Source organism: Halichoerus grypus, chromosome X (genome assembly GCF_964656455.1).
Source record: "Halichoerus grypus chromosome X, mHalGry1.hap1.1, whole genome shotgun sequence".
Lineage (NCBI taxonomy): Eukaryota > Metazoa > Chordata > Mammalia > Carnivora > Phocidae > Halichoerus > Halichoerus grypus.
Window position 1 is genome coordinate 73,463,888 of NC_135727.1, and position 20,992 is coordinate 73,484,879.

Below are 20,992 nucleotides of genomic sequence, written 5' to 3' on the forward strand. Positions count from 1 at the left end.
AAGCTTTTAATTGCTTCAATCCAGTTGCTTCAAAACAGATGGACTTTTTTTTCCCTGTTGGAGAATATCCTAACAGTTTTATAACTTGAAACTGCAGAGCCCTCTTAGATCCATCATTTTGTCCTCAGAACAACCCAAAAGGTAGGCAAGATAAGGCATTTTGCTCCATTTGACAGATGTATAAATTGAGGCTCAGAGCATTGTATTATTTCTCTGTTGCTGCTGTAACAAATGACTACAAATTGAGCAGCTTATAACAACATCCATTTATTCTCTCACAGTTTCTGTAGGTCACAAGTTCAGCATAGTGTGGCTGGATTCTCTTCTTAGGGTCTCACTGAACTAAAATCAAGATATCAGCTGGGGTTGTGGTTGTCATTTGGGGCTCAGAATCTTCTTCCAAGCTGGTTATTGGCAGAATTCAGTTCCTTGTTGTTATGTGACTGAGGTCATCATTTTTTTTGAAGAAGTGCCCCTCTCCATATTCAAGCTAACAATGGCATGTCAAATCCTGCTTCCCCTTTTGCATCTCTCTGACTTCCTCTTTTGCCTCTGCTGTTAAGGGCTTACTCTTTTACTGGAGGGATTTCATTGGGCCCACACAGATAATCCAGGATAGCCTCCCTATTTTAAAGTCAGTAGTAACCTTAATCACATTTCAGCATCTCTTTTGCCATATAATTACAGTTCTAATGATTAGGACATAAAATATTCTTGAGGGTCATAATGTTGCTTAACATTGAAGCAGCTACCTACAGAAACCCTGCCTTTCACTGTAAAGACACATGGTTGTCAAGATCTTTATCCTGGGGAAGAAAATAATTACCATGTGCATCCCACTTACATGAGCAGTTGGAAACTCTGATGCTGTTCAACTTCTCCCATCTCTCAAATTCACTCAGAGACAATTGGGCAACACACCAAAGAAAGTGGTAGCTGGAGTGCAAGGGGGGCTCTTTGGAAGCTGATGGTATTCCAAGATGGCACCTTGATGCTGGTGACCAATTCCGTAACTATGTCTCATTCTATCTAGGACAGGGAGAAGCAGCTTCCCCAAAGGCCCAAGGTAGGATAGGTATTCCCCATATAACTTGACCAGGGGTGCTAACACTTGTATAGCATATACTGTATGCCAAATATGTCTTTATGTGCTTTTGAATGGGTTTATTGAATTTGTCCTGATATTTCTATGAGGTGAGTAATGGTAATAACTCTGTTTCATAGATGAGAAAACTGAGGCACAGAATAGTTACGCCATTTGCCCAAGTTCTCAGAGCCAGGAAATGGTAAATTCCTCTATGGCTAATCCTCTGTGCTTTCCACCAGATTGAGATAATTTTCCTAGAGGAGACACTGAGGCCAAATTGATTTAAAAGTCCCTTGCACCTTTGATTCTCTAAGCTTGCCCTCAGGGTCCTGCAATTCTGGAAACCCAAGTGAGCACAACTGAACTTTCTGAAAGAGTATGTTGAATTTAGACTTTTAGTGGGTTTTACGGAGCCAACGGACTACAAAGTGAAGGTGCCCAATCTTTTCTCAGAGGCTGGAAGAAAAGGAGACTGTCAGTTCATGTGAATGGGGTCAAGATGGGTTGGCCCCAGGAATGCTCTCTCCAGAGTAGACTTTCCACTTGGTAGCCTCCACATGAGATAGGAGATCTCCCTGTTTTAGTGTGCTTTGAAGTTGTACTACTTTCTCTGTCTGTGAAGCCCATTTCCTGAAGGCCCAAGCCCTCAGAACGCCCAAAAAGGGTACCTAAAATTAAGCCTGCAAAAGAGGGCTGGAGAACAAAGCTAGGCAGTCGTCTTCTCTATGCTGGCCTTTTCCCAGCCCTTGGCAAGCTTGTGGGAACTGAGTTTACACAAGTATTGTCAGACCTGGATTTACTCCTCTGGCCTCTGCTTCCTCAGCTACTCCCATCTAGGTCCCAAGATGCTACCAACCTATTGTAGTTCCCAGAGCCATTAAGATATGAGGTAGGTAGGGTATGAACAACCTCAGTCCAAACTGTAGCTCACCTTTTCTCCACCCCTACTATCATCCTGCAGGACTCAGAATTCTGTCTCCCTTATGGAGCTAAGATCTACAAGGACTCAGTAAAGACTGATTTTCTCTGTTGCTCCCTGTGTCTTCTTTGCTAGCCATTGCAGATCAGACCCTGGCCTCTAATTCCTATGGAAGGAATTTAAAATACTATTATCTATATTCATGTCTCAATCACCATTGGCAAGTTATTTCACCCTAATAACTGTGGTTGGCCCTTAATAAATTCTCAATTAATATTAACCAGTCATAGTCATAGAAGTAGTAACCAGAAGTAGTCACAGAAGAAGTGGCGGTGACGGTGGTGGTAGCAGCAGCTGCTTCAGTTGCTATCCAGGAATAGAATCTTCCCTACACCCCTTCAGAGCTGGTGGATCATGCTCTGTCATTCAAGATCTTCGCAAATGTTATCTTCCACTTGATTCTTAGATTTTTCAATGCAGTGTAACCTGTTTGGTTGGAAACTATTATGTCCTTTGTCCTTGTAACTAGCCATCCTGACCCCTACTACCCTATCTATGTTGTTCCCATAACTGGCTCAGTTCCCCCCATACTTGGTCTCATACAGGAGTTTATGCCAAAAACAGTCCCAACTACTCTGTGCACTTGCCAACAGTCAGGTCTGGAGGATTCCCATGCCTTGAGGTCTGACAGGTACTTTTTCTTCCTATGACAATTAAACTCCTGATGATGTGGCTAGGGTACCTCCACTTTTTGAGCACCCCTTAGGATATTTTGGGGAACAGCTGTCTTTCCCACTCTCCCTTACTTTCTTTTACTCTTTTAATATAGTTACTCCTATATTTTTTAATCCTAATGTCATTATAATTGTGCTTATGGTTCTTCCTCAAATGCACTCAGTGAAAGGGTGGACAAGTCCTGCAGGGGAGATAGAAAGAAGCCCTATCCTGCTACTGGCTGATTTCATGCTTAATTGTAAATTAATCCTGGGTTGGCTGTCCAGGGTGTATTTATGTCCAGCAAAATATCACATTATTTTCCCTGTAATGAATAAGACATCACAAAATGTGTTAGGAAATGGTCTTTAAATAAATTTGAAGAGCTCTGGGAAAGAAGCACAGTCAGCCAAGTAGCCAGGCCAATCCTGCTGTGACAAAGGGAGAAAGGGGCTCAGCCCTGACCACAAATATATAGGTTATGAGAATCAGATCTGGAGCCTTTGTATAATTTGTGCTTCTAGAATTCAGGTCATTGGGAGTTGAAACAAGGCCCACAATGGAGTTGGGGTCCCCTGAGACTAAGGGAAGGAAATAAACATTGTGGAGTATCTATCATGAGCCAAGCATGAGGTGGGAGGGTCCTGAATCCTTGGGTCTTTCCAGGAGATCTAGCATAAGAGTTAGGGTGGTAACTGGGTGAAAAAAAAGAAAAAACAAAAAAACAGTACTACCACCTGGAAGGCACATTACATACACTGTATGTACATTGTCTCATTTGAGCCTCTCCAATACCTCATTTTAGTCCCATTTTACAGATAAAGAGACTGAGATCCAGAAATATCATTACTTGCTCAAAGTCACATAGAGATTAAATGGTAGAAGCCAAGATAGGAATGGAGACCTGTGGGAGTCCTGAGCCTGTAAAAAGATGGCATATTTTCATTACTGAAAACTTTTTTAACACTGAGGGCCCCCAGACTCAGTTGAACTGCCATCTCTAAAAGAAACTTTTCATTATGGTTCTGCAAGAGGTGGGGCAAGGGGGAAGTAATAAGTATACAGCCAGTGCCTGAAGCAAGTTGGGGATAGGGAAGTACAGGACTACTTCTAGTTTATTTTTTATTTCTTAAAGATGTTATTTATTTGAGAGAGAGAAAGAGAGACAGAGCATGAATGGGGGAGAGGGGCAGAGAGAGAGGGAGATAGAGAATCCTTGAGCAGATTCCTCACTGAGCAAGGAGCCTGAGGCAGGGCTGCATCCTAGGACCCCGGGATCATGACCTGAGCCAAAGGCAGACACCAGTGGACTGAGCCACCCAGGTGCCCCAGGACTACCTCTGGTTTATATGGAGGCTTTGTGTGAATTAGAAAACACCCATTGCTCAAGACACATTATAGCCATCTGCCAGAAAGATTTAATAAGCAGACAAATCTCTGATTGAAAGGTGAGATGTGGCCATCACAACCACATTCTGTGGCCCTGGAAAGGTGCCCAGAAGTGCAAAGGAGGTGAAACGATCATGAAACAACTGAGGCATTAATGAGCATGCCTCAGATCTATCTAAGGACTAGAAGATTATTCTACATATCAAGGCCTACATGGTTCTAAGGGAAAAGGAATTGTGGAAGCTAAGTTAGAGAGAAAGAAGGGCTTTGAACTTACAGTATTAACTTATATTTTTGAAGATCTTAAAGCTTTACACTGCTGACTGGTAGCTAAGAGAAAAAATTAAGCAATGGAAGAGGTAAAGGCCCTCTGCTAGGTTCTTATACACTACATTTCTCATTTATTTCTCATAATAGCTCTGGGAGAGATAGTGCACTAATTTGAGATATGTAGAAACTGAAGCTCTACAAGTTTTTTTTTCCAAGTCTTTTTTTTTTAACTCCAGTATAGTTAACATACAGTATGATATTAGTTTCAGATGTATGACATAGTGATTCAACAATTCCATACATCACCCAGTACTCATTACAACAACAAGTATACCCCTTACCATCTGCCCCCCACCTCCCCTCTGGTAATCATCAGTTTGTGCTCTATACTTAAGTGTTCTTTCTTGGTTTCTCTCTGTCTCTCCCTTACTTTTTGCTTTTGCTCATTTATTTTGTTTCTTAAATTCCACATATGAGTGAAATCATGGCATTTGTTTTCTTTGATGTATTTCACTTAGCACAATACTCTCTACTTCCATCCATGTCATTGCAAATGGCAAGATTTCATTTCTTTTTCTGGCTGAATAATATTCCATTGTGTATATATACCATTTCTTCTTTTTTATTTAAAATCAATTATTTAACATATAGTGTATTATTAGTTTCAGAGGTAGAGTTTAGTGACTCATCAGTTGCGCCTAACACCCAGTGCTCATTACATGAAGTGCCCTCCTTAATGCCCATAACCCAGTTACCCCATCCGCCACCCACTTCCTCTCCAGCAACCCTCCCTTTGTTTCCTATAGTTAAGAGTCTCTTATGCTTTTTCTCCCTCTCTGATTTTGTCTTCTTTTATTTTTCCTTCCCTTTCCGTATGTTCATCTATTTTGTTTCTTAAATTCCACATATAAATGAAATCATTTGAGATTTGTCTTTCTCTGATGGACTTATTTTACTTAGCATAATGTCCTCTAGTTCCATCCATGTCGTTGCAAATGGCAAGATTTCATTCTTCTTGATGGCTGAGTAATATTCCATTATGTATATATATACCACCTCTTCTTTATCAATTCATCTGTCAATGGACATCTGGGATCTTTCCATATTTTGGCTATTGTGGACATTGGTGCTATATACATTGGGGTACATGTGCACCTTTGAATCACTATGTATCCTTTGGATAAATACTTAGTAGAACTTTTGCTGGGTCATAGGGTATTTCTATTTTTAACTGTTTGAGAAACTTCCATAATGTTTTCCAGAGTGGATGTACCAGTTTGCATTCCCACCAACAGTGTAAGATGGTTCGCCTTTCCCACATCCTCACCAACATCTGTTGTTTCCTGAGTTGTTAATTTTAGCCATTCTGACTGCTGTGAGGTGGTATCATTGTGGTTTTGATTTGTATTTTTCTGATGTTGAGTGATGTGGAGCATTTTTTCACGTGTCTGTTGGCCATTTGTATGTCTTCTTTGGAGAAATATCTGTTCATGTCTTCTACCCATTGCTTGACTGGATTTTTTGTGTTTTGGGGGTTGAGTTTAATAAATTCTTTATAGATCTTGGATACTAGCCCTTTCTCTCAGAAGACATTTGCAAATATCTTCTCCCATTCTGTAGGTTGTTATTTAGTTTTGTCAACTGTTTCCTTTGTTGTGCAAAAGCTTTTTATCTTGATGAAATCCCAAAAGTTTATTTTTGTTTTTGTTTCCCTTGCCTTTGAAGACATGTCTAGCAAGAAGTTGCTGCAGCCAAGGTCAAAGAGGTTGCTGCTTGTGTTCTCATCTAGGATTTTGATGGATTCCTGTCTCACATTTAGGTCTTTCATCCATTTTGAGTTTATTTTCATGTAAGGTGTAAGAAAGTGGTCTAGTTTCATTCTTCTGCATGTGGCTGTCCCATTTTCCCAACACCATTTGTTAAAGTGACATTTTTTCCATTGGATATTCTTTCCTGTGTTGTCAAAGATTAGTTGACCATAGAGTTGCGGATCCATTTCTGGGCTCTCTATTCTGTTCCATTGATCTATGTGTTTGTTTTTATGCCAGTACCATACTATCTTGATGATTACAGCTTTGTAATAGAGCTTGAAGTCTAGAATTCTGATGCCACCAGCTTTGGTTTTCTTTTTCAACATTCCTTTGGCTATTTGGGGTCTTTTCTGATTCCATACAGATTTTAGGATTATTTATTCCAGCTCTGTGAAAATGTCAATCGTATTTTAATAGGGATTGTGTTGAATGTGTAGATTGCTTTGGGTAGCATAGACATTTTAACTGTATTTGTTCTTCCAATCCATGAGCAAGGAACGTTTTTCCATTTCTTTGCGTCTTCCTGAATTTCTGTCATAAGTGTTCTATAGTTTTCAGAGTACAGGTCCTTTACCTCTTTGGTTAGGTTTATTCCTAGGTATCTTATGGTTTTTGGTGCAATTATAAATGGGATCAATTCCTCGATTTCTCTTTCTTATGCCTCATTGCTAGTGTATAGAAATGCAGCTGAATTATGTGCATTGATTTCATATCCTGCCACTTTGCTGAATTCCTGTATGAGTTCTAGCAATTTGGGGGTGGACTCTTATGAATTTTCAACATAGAGTGTCATGTCCTCTGTGAAGAGTGAAAGTTTGACTTCTTTTTTATTTTATTTTATTTTATTTTATTTTATTTTATTTTATTTTATTTTATGTAATTGTATTTTATTTTATTTATTTAGTTGACAGAGAGAGAGATAGCGAGAGCAGGAACACAAGCAGGGGGAGTGGGAGAGGGAGAAGCAGGCTTCCCACCGAGCAGGGAGCCCAATGTGGGACTCGATCCCAGGACCCTGGGATCGTGACCTGGGCTGAAGGCAGATGCTTAACGACTGAGCCACCCAGGCACCAGAAAGTTTGACTTCTTTTTTGCTGATTTATATGCCTTTTATTTTTGTTGTCTGACTGCTGAGGCTGGGCCTTCCAGTACTGTGTTGAACAGCAGTGGTGAGAGTGGACATTCCTGCTATGTTCCTGACCTAAGGGGAAAAGCTCTCAGTTTTTCCTCAATGAAGATGGTGTTCACTGTGGGTTTTTCCTATACAGCTTTTATGATATTAAGCTATGTTCCCTCTATCACTACACTGCAGAGAGTTTTAATTAAGAAAGGATGCTGTAGGGGACACCTGGGGGGCTCAGTCGGGTAAGCATCTGCCTTCAGCTCAGGTCATGGTCCCAGGGTCCTGGGATCAAGTCCCGTGTCAGGCTCCCTGCTCAGCGGAGAGTCTGTTTCTACCTCTCTCTCTCTGCCCCTCCCCCATTCATGCTTTTTTTCCTCTCTCTCTCTGTCTCTCTCAAATAAATAAGTAAAATCTTAAAAAAAAGAAAGGATGCTGTATTTTCTCAAATGCTTTTTCTGTATCTATTGAGAGGATCATATGGTTCTTGTCCTTTCTTTTATTCATGTGGTGTATCACATTGATTGATTTACAGATGTTGAACCACCCTTGCAGCCCAGGAATAAATCCCACTTGATCATGGTGAACAATCAGTTTAATATACTGTTGGATCCTATTAGCTAGTATCTTGGTAAGAATTTTTGCATCCATGTTCATCAGGGATATTTGTCTGTAATTCTTTTCTGTGGGGTGTTTTTCTGGTTTTGGGATCAAGCTAATGCTGGCCTCATAGAATGAGTTTGGAATTTTCCTTCCTTTCTATTTTTTGAAACAGCCTCAGAAGAATAGGTATTGAGTCTTCTTTAAATGTTTGGTAGAATTCAGCTGGGAGACCATCTGGCCCTGGACTCTTGTTTTTTGGGAGATTTTTGATCAGTGCTTCAATTTCCTTGCTGGTTATGGGTCTGTTTAGGTTTTCTATTTCTTCCTGGTTCAGTTTTGGTAGTTTATATGTTTCTAGGAATGCATCGGTTTCTTCAAGATTGCCTAATTAGTTGGTGTATAATTACTCATAGTATGCTCTTATAATTGTTTGTATTCTTCAGTGTTGGTTGTGATCTCTCCTCTTTCATTTATGATCCTATTTATTTGGTTCCTTTCCCTGTTCTTTTTGATAAGTCTGGCTAGGGGTTTATCAATCTTATTCTTTCAAAGAACCAACTTCTAGTTTCATTGATCTGTTCTACTGTTCTTTTGATTTCTATTTCATTGATTTCTGCTCTAATCTTTATTATTTCCCTTCTCCTGCTATATTTAGGCTTTATTTGCTGTTCTTTTTCCAGCTCTTTTAGGTATAAGGTTAGGTTGTGTATTGGAGACTTTTCTTGCTTCTTGAGGAAGTCCTGTACTGCTATATACTTCCCTCTTAGGACTGCCTTTCCTGCATCCCAAAGGTTCTGAATTGTCACATTTTCATTTTCATTTGTTTCCATGTGTTTTTTTTTTTAATTCTTCTGTAATTTCCTGGTTGACCCATTAATCTTCAGTAGGATGCCCTTTAACTCCCATGTATTGTGTTCCTTCCAAATTTTCTCCTGTGACTGAGTTCGTTTTTTTTAATTCTTTTTTTATGTTATGTTAATCACCATACATTACATCGTTAGTTTTTGATGTAGTGTTCCATGATTCATTGTTTGCATATAACACCCAGTGCTCCATGTAGAACATGCCCTCTTTAATACCCATCACCAGGCTAACCCATCCTCCCACCATCTTCCCCTCTAGAACCCTCAGTTTGTTTTTCAGAGTCCATCATCTTTCATGGTTCATCTCCGCCTCCGATTCCCCCCACTTCATTCTTCCCCTCCTGCTATCTTCTTCTCTTTTTTTTAAACATATAATGTATTATTTGTTTCAGAGGTACAGATCTGTGATTCAACAGTCTTGCACAATTCACAGCGCTCACCATAGCACATACTCTCCCCAATGTCTATCACCCAGCCACCCCATCTCTCCCACCCCAACCACTCCAGCAACCCTCAGTTTGTTTCCTGAGATTAAGAATTCCTCATATCACTGAGGTCATATGATACATGTCTTTCTCTGATTGACTTATTTTGCTCAGCATAACACTCTCCAGTTCCATCCATGTCATTGCAAATGGCAAGATTGCGTTCCTTCTGATGGCGGCATAATATTCCATTGTATATATATACCACCTCTTCTTTATCCATTCATCTGTAGGTGGACAACTTGGCTCTTTCCACAGTTTTGCTATTGTGGACATTGCTGCTATAAACATCGGGGTGCATGTACCCCTTTGGATCCCTACGTTTGTATCTTTGGGGTAAATACCCAGTAGTGCAATTGCTGGGTCATATGGTAGCTCTATTTTCAACTTTTTGAAGAACCTCCATACTGTTTTTGAGTGGCTGCACCAGCTTGCATTCCCACCAACAGTGTAGGAGGATTCCTCTTTCTCCACATCCCTGCCAACATCTGTCGTTTCCTGACTTGTTAATTTTAGCTGTTCTGACCGGTGTGAGGTGATATCTCATTGAGGTTTTGATTTGGATTTCCCTGATGCCGAGCGATGTTGAACACTTTTTCTTGTGTCTGTTGGCCATTTGGATGTCTTCTTTGGAAAAATGTCTGTTCATGTCTTCTGCCCATTTCTTGATTGGATCATTTGTTCTTTGGGTGTTGAGTTTGATAAGTTCTTTATAGATTTTGGATACTAGCCCCTTATCTGATATGTCATTTGCAAATATCTTCTCCCATTCTGTCGGTTGTCTTTTGGTTTTGTTGACTGTTTCTTTTGCTGTGCAAAAGCTTTTTATCTTGATGAGGTCCCAATAGTTCATTTTTGCCCTTGCTTCCCTTGCCTTTGGCGATGTTTCTAGGAAGAATTTGTTGCGGCTGAGGTCGAAGAGGTTGCTGCCTGTGTTCTCCTTTAGGATTTTGATGGACTCCTGTCTCACATTTAGGTCTTTCAACCATTTTGAGTCTATTTTTGTGTGTGGTGTAAGGAAATGGTCCAGTTTCAATCTTCTGCATGTGGCTGTCCAATTTTCCCAACACCATTTGTTGAAGAGACTGTCTTTTTTCCATTGGACATTCTTTCCTGCTTTGTCGAAGATTAGTTGACCATAGAGTTCAGGGTCCATTTCTGGGCTCTCTATTCTGTTCCATGGATCTATGTGTCTGTTTTTGTGCCAGTACCATACTGTCTTAATGCTGACAGCTTTGTATTAGAGCTTGAAGTCTGGAATTGTGATGCTGCCAGCTTTACTTTTCTTTTTCACCATTCCTCTGGCTATTGGGGGTCTTTTCCAGTTCCATACATATTTTAGGATTATTTGTTCCATTTCTTTGAAAAAAAGTGGATGGTGTTTTGATGGGGATTGCATTGAATGTGTAGATTGCTCTAGGTAGCATTGACATCTTCACAATATTTGTTCTTCCAATCCATGAGCATGGAACGTTTTTCCATTTCTTTGTGTCTTCCTCAATTTCTTTCATGAGTATTTTATAGTTTTCTGAGTACAGATTCTTTGCCTCTTTGGTTAGATTTATTCCTAGGTATCTTATGGTTTTGGGTGCATTTGTAAATGGGATCGACTCCTTAATTTCTCTTTCTTCTGTCTTGTTGTTGGTGTATAGGAATGCCACTGATTTCTGTGCATTGATTTTATATCCTGCCACTTTACTGAATTCCTGTATGAGTTCTAGCAGTTTTGGGGTGGAGTCTTTTGGATTTTCCACATAAAGTATCATATCATCTGCAAAGAGTGAGAGTTTGACTTCTTCTTTGCCAATTTGGATACCTTTTATTTCTTTTTGTTGTCTGATTGCTGTGGCCAGAACTTCTAGTACTATGTTGAATAGCAGTGGTTATAGTGGACATCCCTGCCGTGTTCCTGACCTTAAGGGGAAAACTCTCAGTTTCTCCCCATTTAGAATGATATTCGCTGTGGGTTTTTCATAGATGGCTTTTATGATATTGAGGTATGTACCCTCTATGCCTATACTCTGAAGAGTTTTGATCAAGAAAGGATGCTGTACTTTGTCAAATGCTTTTTCTGCATCTATTGAGAGGATCATACGGTTCTTGTTCTTTGTATCACATGGATTGATTTGTGGATGTTGAACCAACCTTGCAGCCCAGGAATAAATCCCACTTGGTGGTGGTGAATAATCCTTTTCATGTACTGTTGGATCCTATTGGCTAGTATTTTGGTGACAATTTTTGCATCCATGTTCATCAGGGATATTGGTCTGTAATTCTCCTTTTGGATGGGGTCTTTGTCTGGTTTTGGGATCAAGGTAATGCTGGCCTCATAAAATGAGTTTGGAAGTTTTCCTTCCATTTCTATTTTTTGGAACAGTTTCAGAAGGATAGGTATTAATTCTTCTTGAAATGTTTGGTAGAATTCCCCTGGGAAGCCATCTGGCCCTGGGCTTTTGTGTTTTGGGAGATTTTTGATGACTGCTTCAATTTCCTTAGTGGTTATAGGTCTGTTCAGGTTTTCTATTTCTTCCTGGTTCAGTTTTGGTAGTTGATACATCTCTAGGAATGCATCCATTTCTTCCAGGTTATCTAATTTGCTGGCATAGAGTTGCTCATAATATGTTCTTATAATTGTCTGTATTTCTTTGGTGTTGGTTGTGATTTCTCCTCTTTCATTCATGATTTTGTTGATTTGGGTCATTTCTCTTTTCTTTTTGATAAGTCTGGCCAGAGGTTTATCAATCTTGTGAAATCTTTCAAAGAACCAGCTCCTAGTTTCATTGATCTGTTCTACTGTTCTTTTGATTTCTATTTCATTGATTTCTGCTCTGATCTTTATTATTTCTCTTCTCCTGCTGGGTTTAGGCTTTATTTGCTGTTCTTTCTCCAGCTCTTTAGGTGTAGGGTTAGGTTGTGTATTTGAGACCTTTCTTGTTTCTTGCGAAAGGCTTGTATTGCTCTATACTTTCCTCTTAGGACTGCCTTTGCTGCATCCCAAAGATCTTGAATAGTTGTGTTTTCATTTCATTGGTTTCCATGATTTTTTTTAATTCTTCTTTAATTTCCTGGTTGACCCATTCATTCTTTAGTAGGATGCTCTTTAGCGTCCATGTATTTGAGTTCTTTCCGACTTTCCTCTTGTGATTGAGTTCTAGTTTCAAAGCATTGTGGTCTGAAAATATGCAGGGAATGATCCCATCTTTTGGTACCAGTTGAGACTTGATTTGTGACCTAGGATGTGTTCTGGAGAATGTTCCATGGGCACTAGAGAAGAATGATTATTCCATTGCTTTGGGACGGAATGTTCTGAATATATCTGTGAAGTCCATTTGGTCCAGTGTGTCATTTAAAGTCTTTATTTCCTTGTTGATCTTTTGCTTAGATGATCTGTCCATTTCATTGAGGGGAGCGTTAAAGTCCCCCACTATTGTTGATGTGTTTCTTTGCTTTTGTTATTAATTTCCTTATATAATTGGCTGCTCCCATGTTAGGGGCATAGATATTTACAATTGTTAGATCTTCTTGTTGGATAGACCCTTTAAGTATGATATAGTGTCCTTCCTTATCTCTTATTATAGTGTTTCGTTTAAAATCTAATTTGTCTGATATAAGGATTGCCACCCCAGCTTTCTTTTGGTGTCCATTAGCATGGTAAATGGTTTTCCACCCCCTCACTTTCAATCTGGAGGTGTCTTTGGGTCTAAAATGAGTCTCATGCAGACAGCATATCTATGGGTCTTGTTTTTTTCATCCAATCTGATAGCCTGTGTCTTTTGATTGGGGGCATTTAGCCCATTTACTTTCAGGGTAACTATTGAAAGATATGAATTTAGTGCCATTGTGTTGCCTGTAAGGTGACTGTTACTGTATATTGTCTGCATTCCTTTCTGGTCTATGTTGCTTTTAGGCTCTCTCTTTGCTTAGAAGACTCCTTTCAATATTTCTTGTAGGGCTGGTTTTGTGTTTGCAAATTCCTTTAGTTTTTGTTTGTCCTGGAAGCTTTTTATCTCTCCTTCTACTTTCAATGATAGCCTAGCTGGATATAGTATTCTTAGCTGCATATTTTTCTCATTTAGTGCTCTGAAGATGTCATGCCAGTCCTTTCTGGCCTGCCAGGTCTCTGTGGATAAGTCTGTTGCCAATCCAATGTTTCTACCATTGTAGGTCACATATCTCTTCTTCCAAGCTGCTTTCAGGATTTTCTCTTTGTCTCTGAGACTCGTAAGTTTTACTATTAGATGTCGGGGTGTTGACCTATTTTTATTGATTTTGAGAGGGGTTCTCTGTGCGTCCTGGAATTTGATGCCTGTTTCCTTCTCCAAATTAAGGAAATTCTCTGCTATAATTTGCTCCATTATACCTTCTGCCCCTCTCTCTCTTTCTCTTCTTCTGGGATCCCAATTATTCTAATGTTGTTTCATCTTATGGTATCGCTTATCTCTCAAATTCTGCCCTCATGATCGAGTAGTTTTTTTCTCTCTCTTTTTCTCAGCTTCTTTACTTTCCATCATTTGGTCTTCTATATCACTAATTCTCTCTCCTGCCTCATTTATCTTAGCAGTTAGAGCCTCCATTTTTTATTGCACCTCATTAATAGCCTTTTTGATTTTGACTTGGTTATTGCTTAGTTCTTTTATTTCTCCAGAAAGGGTTTCTCTAATAACTTCCATGCTTTTCTCAAGCCCAGCTATTGTCTTTAAAATCATCATTCTGAACTCTAGTTCTGACATCGTACTCATGTCTGTATTGATTAGGCCCCTGGCAGTCGGTACTGCCTCTTTTTCTTTTTGTTGAGGTGATTTTTTCCGTCTTGTCATTTTGTCCAGAGGAGAATAGACGAATGAGAGAACAAAATGCTAACAGGGTAACAACGTCCCCAGAAAATGTACACTAAACAAATCAGAAAAGACCTGAAACTGGGGGAAAAGAAAGGGAAAGAAAGAAAAAAGAAAAAGAAAAGAAAAGAAAAAGAAAAAGATAAAAACAAACAAAAACAAAACAAAACAAAAAAACAGAATATGATCAAATATGATCAGGCTGGTGCATAGATCAGTGCCACACACTAGATTTTGGGTGTATTTTGGTCTGTTAGAAGAAAGTGCTTCCCAAAATTTTAAAGAAAGAAAAACTTATATATGTACAAAAATGAAGTTAATATGATGAAGGGATGGAATATGAATGTAAAGATGAAAATTATAAAAGATTTGATAAAAGGATTTGATAAGAAGTTGGTTGAAAAAAGAAAGAAGAGGATTTAAAAAAAAAAGGGGGGAGAGAATGTGATCAGGCAGGAGACTAGAACAAAGCCATGCACTAGAGATTTAGGGTATATTTTGTTCTGTTAGAAGAAACTGTATCTCAAAATTTTAAAGAGAGAACAACTTATATATATATACCAAAAATAAGGGTAACTACTATGAAGGGATAGAATATGACTCTAAAAATGAAAAATAAAAAATATTTGTTAAAAAAGGGATTGATAAGATGTTGGTTGAAAAAGGGAAAAAGAAAAATTCAAAAAAAAAAAAAGTTAAAAAATTCACTTTGAAAGACTAAAGAATCATGGTAAAAAAGCCATGAATTCTATGTGCAGTATTCCCCTAGCGCTGGAGTTCTGCTGTTCTCATTGATCGGTAAACTTGGTCTTGGCTCGCTGTTCTTGCTGATCTTCTGGGGGAGGGGCCTGTTGCCGTGGTTCCCAAATGTCTTTGCCAGAGGGGAATTGCCCCATCCTTGCTGGTCCGGGCTAAGTAATCTGCTCGGGTTTGCTCTCGGGAGCTTTTGTTCCCTACAAGCTTTCCATATAGCTTTGGAGGCCGAGAGTGAAAATGGCGGCCTCCCATTCTCTGCCCCGGAGGAGCCGAGAACTTGGGGCCCTGCTCTTCAGTGCGCCCCCAGAGAAAAGCAGTCAGTCACTCCCATCTCCCCGGTCTCTGGCCACACTCCGTGCTCCCCCGGCCTGTGACCGAGCGTTTCTATCTCTGGCACATGACCCCTTTTGGAGTCTCCAAACCCAGCAGATTCCCACGGCGCACTCCTGTGCCACTCCTCCCGGGGGAGGAAGAGGAGTCTCCCCGTATCTGCTGCTTGTTGGGTCCCTGCTGGAAGAGCAGTGGCCCGACTGTGCCGCGGATCACGGTTTATGGCAACCCTGAGCTGAAAGCCCACTCCTCGGCTCTGTCTCTGCAGCTGGCTTCCCTGCTCCAATACCTGGGAGCTCTGCCGCACTCAGGCACCCCCGGTTTTCCTGTGACCCTGAGGGTCCTGAGACCACACTGTCCCAGCGAGGGTTCCACCCCCCGCTTAGCCACTGGAGCATCGTCCCTCAGAGGAGCAGACTTCTAAAAGTTCTGATTTTGTGCTCCACGGCTCTATCACTTGCCAGAAGCGGCCGATGGAGGTCCCCTCCCCCGCCGTCTATCTTCCCGGATATCGCCTCGGATTCATTTCTCCGCACATGCTACCTTCCAGAAAGTGGTCGCTTTTCTGTTCAGAGAGTTGTTGCTATTCTTTTCTTCGATCTCCTGTTGAGTTTGTAGGTGTTCAGAATGGTTTGATGCCTATCCAGCTGAATTCCTGGGACCAGAGAAAATCCAGGTCTCCTACTCCTCCACCATCTTGCTCTGCCCCTGAGTTCAAGTTTTAAAGCATTGTGGTCTGAAAATATGCATCATATAATCTCAATCTTTTGGTACTGGTTGAGACCTAATTTGTGACCCAGTATGTGATCTATTCTGGGGAATGTTCTGTGTGCACTTGAAAAGAATGTGTATTCTCTTGCCTTAGGATGAAATGCTCTGAATTTATCTGTGAAGTCCATCTGGTCCAGTGTGTCATTCAAAGCTTTTGTTTCCTTGTTGATCTGCTTAGATGATCTGTCCATTGTTGTGAGTGGGGTGTTAAAGTCCCTTGGTATTATTGTATTATTATCAATGTATTTCTTTAATTTTGTTGTTAATTGCCTTATATAATTGGCTGCCCCCAGGTTAGGGGCATAAATATTTACAATTGTTAGATCTTCTTGCTGGACAGACCTTATTATGATATAGTGGCCTTCTTCATCTCTTAATACAATTTTTGGTTTAAAATCTAGTTTGTCTCATATAAGGATTGCTACTCCAGTTTTCTTTTGATGTCCATTAGCATGATAAATGGTTCTTCACCCCCCACTTTCAATCTGGAGGTGCCTTTGGGTCTAAAATGAGTCTCTTGTAGACAGCATATCAATGGGTCTTTTTTTTTTAAAGCCAATCTGATACCCTGTGTCTTTTGATTGGAGTATCTAATCCATTTACATTCAGAGTAACTGTGATAGATGTGAATGTAGTGCCAATGTATTACCTATAAAGTCACTGTTTCTGTAGATGGTCTCTGTTCCTTTCTCATCTTTGTTACTTTTGGGCTCTTTCTTTGCTCAAAGGATCCCTTTAATATTTCTTGCAGGTCTGGTTTAGTGTTCACAAATTCCTTTACTTTTTGTTTCCTGAAAACTCTTATCTCTCCTTCTATACTGAATGACAGCCTTGCTGGATAAAGTATTCTTGCCTGCATATGTTTCCCATTTTGCACATTGAATATATCATGCCAGTCCTTTCTGGCCTGCCAGGTATCTGTGGACAGGTCTGCTGCTAACCTTATGTTTCTTTTTTTTTTTTTTTTAAAGATTTTATTTATTTATTTATTTGAGAGAGAGAATGAGATAGAGCATGAGAGAGGGGAGGGTCAGAGGGAGAAGCAGACTCCCTGCTAAGCAGGGAGCCCGATGCGGGACTTGATCCTGGGACTCCAGGATCATGACCTGAGCCGAAGGCAGTCGCTTAACCAACTGAGCCACTCAAGCGCCCTAGCCTTATGTTTCTACCCTTGTAGGTTAAGGACCTCTTGTCCCGACCTGCTTTCAGGATTTTCTCTTTATCTCTGAAATTTGCAAGCTTCACTATTATATGTTGAGTTGTTGACCTATTTTTATTGATGTTGATGGTGGTTCTCTGTGCCTCCTATACTTGAATGACTGTTTTCTTCCCTAGATTAGGGAAGTTCTCAGCTATAATTTGTTCAAATAAACCTTCTACCCCTCTGTCTCTTGCCTTCTTTTCTGGGACCCCTATTATTCTAATATTATTTCACTTTATGCTATCGTTGATTTCTTGAATTCTCCCTTGGTGATCCAAAGATTGTTTTTCTCTATTTTTCTCAGTTTCTTTATTCTCCATCATTTTCTTTTCTATATCACTGACTCTTTCTTCTGCCTCATTTATCCTAGCAGTTAGAGCCTCCATTTTTTACTGCATCTCAGTAAGAGCTTTTTAAATTTTGGGCTGATTAGATTTTAGTTCTTTTAATTCTCTAGTAGGGAATTCTCCACTTCTATGTTTTTTTCAAGTCCAGCTAGTATCTTTATAATTGTTCTTTTGAATTCTAGTTCCAACATCTTACTGATAGCCATATTGATTAAATCCTTGGCAGAGGGTACTGCCTCCTGATTTCTTTTGGAGTGAATTTTTACATCTCATTATTATGTCCAGAAAAGAATAGATGAAAGAGAGAGGAAAGATAAAATAGCAACAACAAGAGAAAAATACAAACAAACCAGAAGAAAACAGAAAGAAAACAAAATAAGAAAAAAAAAATCATTCAACAAATAAAACAGAACAAAACAATAAACTATATCCTGGGTGTATTTTGGTCTGTTTCTTAAAAGAAACTAGATCCCAAAATAGGAAAGAAAGAATAACTTATATATATACAAAAATAAAATAAAATATAAAGACAGGAAACCAAATATATATATATGTATGAAAAAATTTTAAAAAATGAATTGATAAAATAAGAAAATAGTTGAAAGAAAATAAAACTGAGAGACTACAGAATGAGTAAAAAAACCCACACACACACGAATGCTCTATACCATTTTCCGCAAAAGCTGAAGTTTTGCAGTTCTCTATGATCCATAAATTTGGTGCTAAAGCGTTCTTCCTGCTGGTCCTTCGGAGGGGCCTGTTGTGCTGATTCTCTGGTGTCTTTGCCCTGTTGGAATTGCCCCTCCTTTGCCAGGGGGACGGGCTCAGTGTTAGCGGCTCTGGATTGCACTATGTGGTGCTATTTTGCTCCCTGGAGGCTTTCAGCATTGATAGGGAGCATGAGAATGGGGAAGCCCTGATCTCTAGCCCCAGAGCTCAAAGGTTTTGCTCCTCACTCTTCAGTGAGCCCTCACAGACAAGTAGTCAATCACTTTTGTCTCCCTGGTTTCCTTCCAAACTCTGTTCACCCGGCCTGTGATCCAGCATTTTTATGTCAGGCATGGGACCCAGTTTCAAGTCTCCAAACATTATGGACTCCTGTGGCATGGACCTGGGCCATTTCTCCCATGTGCGGGAGAGCTGTCTCGCCATGCTTCTGCCTTTTGTTGGGCTCCTGCCTGGAGTGTGGTGGTGCAACTGTGCAGCAGTTTGCAGTTTATGGCAACACTGAGCAGAAAGCTGGCACCTAGACTTGGGGTTTTCAGCCAGCTTCCCCGCTCTGATGCCTGGGAACTCTCCTGCACTCAGGCACCACTGTTCTTGTGACCCTGGGGATCCTGAGACCATGCTGTCCCACCTGGGATTCTGCCCTGCTTCACCACCTGAGCACCTTTAAGCCAGTGACGTTCCCAGTCACTGTGGCAGACTTCTAAATGTTCTGATTTTGCACTCAGCTTCTTATAGTACTTTGCAGTAGCCTCCTTGAGCAGGCTCCTCCCCACAGGGTATCCTTTGATATTTCACCCCAGATTCACATCTCTGCACCTTCTACCATGCAAAAAGTGGACTCTTCTATTTGTAGAATTCCAGCAACTCTTTTCTCCAATCTCCAATTGATTTCTCATATGTTCAGAATGATTTGATATGTAGCTGAATTCCAGGGACCAGAAGAAATTAAGATCACCTTGTCCTCTACCATCCTAACGCCTCTGTATATATACCATATTTTCTTTATCCATTCTTCTGTCTATAGACACTTTGGCTGCTTCTGTAATTTGACTATTGTAAATAATGCTGCTATAAACATAAGGATGCATGTATCCCTTTAAATTAGTGTTTTTTAAAAAAGATTTTATTTGTTTATTTGACAGAGAGAGCAAGAAAGCACAAGCAGGGGGAGCAGTAGAAGGAGAGGGAGAAGCAGGCTCCCCGCCGAGCCGGGAGCCTGGTGCGGGGTTTGATCCCAGGACCCTGGGATCATGACCCGAGCTGAAAGCAGAACTTAAACATCTGAGCCACCCAGGCACCCTGAATTCGTGTTTTTGTATTTTGGGAGCAAATGCCCAGTAGTGTAATTACTGGAATGTAAGATAGTTATATTTTTAACATTTTGAGGAACCTCCATACTGCCTTCCGCAGTGGCTGCGCCAGTTTGTCCACCAACAGTGGACAAGGGTTCCTTTCTCTCCACATTTTTGCCCACACTTGTTTTGTATACCTTCTTTAAAAAAAGTCTATTTAGGTCCTCTGCCCATTTTTATTCAGATTGTTGTGTTTGGTGTTGAGTTGAATAAGTTCTTTATATATTTTGGATATTAACCTCTTATTGGATATATCATTTGCAAATTTCTTTTCCCATTCAGTAGGCTGCATTTTTTTGTTTTGTTGATGATTTCCTTAGCTGTGCAAAACCTTATTCTTTCGGTGTAATCCTAATAGTTTAATATTGCTTTTCTTTCTGTTACCAGAGAAGACATATCTAGAAAAATGTTTTTACAGCCTATGTTTTCTTCTAGGAATTTTATGGTTTCAGGTCTCACATTTAGGTCTTTAAACCAGTTTGAGTTTATTATTTTTTTTGTAAAGAACTCATCCAGTTTCATTCTTTTGCATGTAGCTGTCCAGTTTTCTCAACACCATTTGTTGAAAAGACTGTCTTTTCCCCATTAAATATTCTTGCTTCCTTTGTCATAGATTAATTGACCATAAAAGCATGGGCTTATTTCTGGATTCTCTATTCTGCTCCATTGATCTATGTGTCTATTTTTGCCAGTACTATTCTGTTTTCGTTACTATAACTTTGTAGTTACCTTAAAATCTGGAATTGTGATACATCCATCTTTGTTCTTCTTTTTCAAGATTGCTTTGGCTAATCGGGGTCTTTTGTGGTTCTATACAAATTTTAGGATTATTTGTTCCGGTTCTGTAAGAAATGCTGTTGGTATTTCAATAGGGATTGCATTAAATCTGTAGATTGCTTTGGGTAATATTGCTTTTAACAATATTTGTTCTTCCAATACATGAACATTTAATACCTTTCCATTTGTTTGGTTATCTTTAATTTTTTTCATCAATGTTTTATAGTTTTCAGAGTACAGGTCTTTCACCTCCTTGGTTAAGTTTATTCCTAGGTATTTTATTATTTTTGGTACAATTATAAATGGGATTGTTTTCTTAATTTCTCCCTTTGCTACTTCATTATTAGTATATACAAATGCAAGAAATTTCTGTGTATTAATTTTGTATCCTGCAACTTTACTGAATTCATTTATCAGTTCTAATGGTATTTTGGTGGAGTATTTAGGGTTTTCTATATATAGTATCATGTCATCTGCAAATAATGAGAATTTTACTTTTTCCTTACCAATTTGAATGCCTTTGTTTCTTTTTGAGGAGGAGATGTCTATTGCTGTGGTTAGAACATCCAGTACCATGTTGAATAAAAGTTGTGAAAGTGGACGCATTTGTCTTCTTCTTCACCTTAGAGGAAA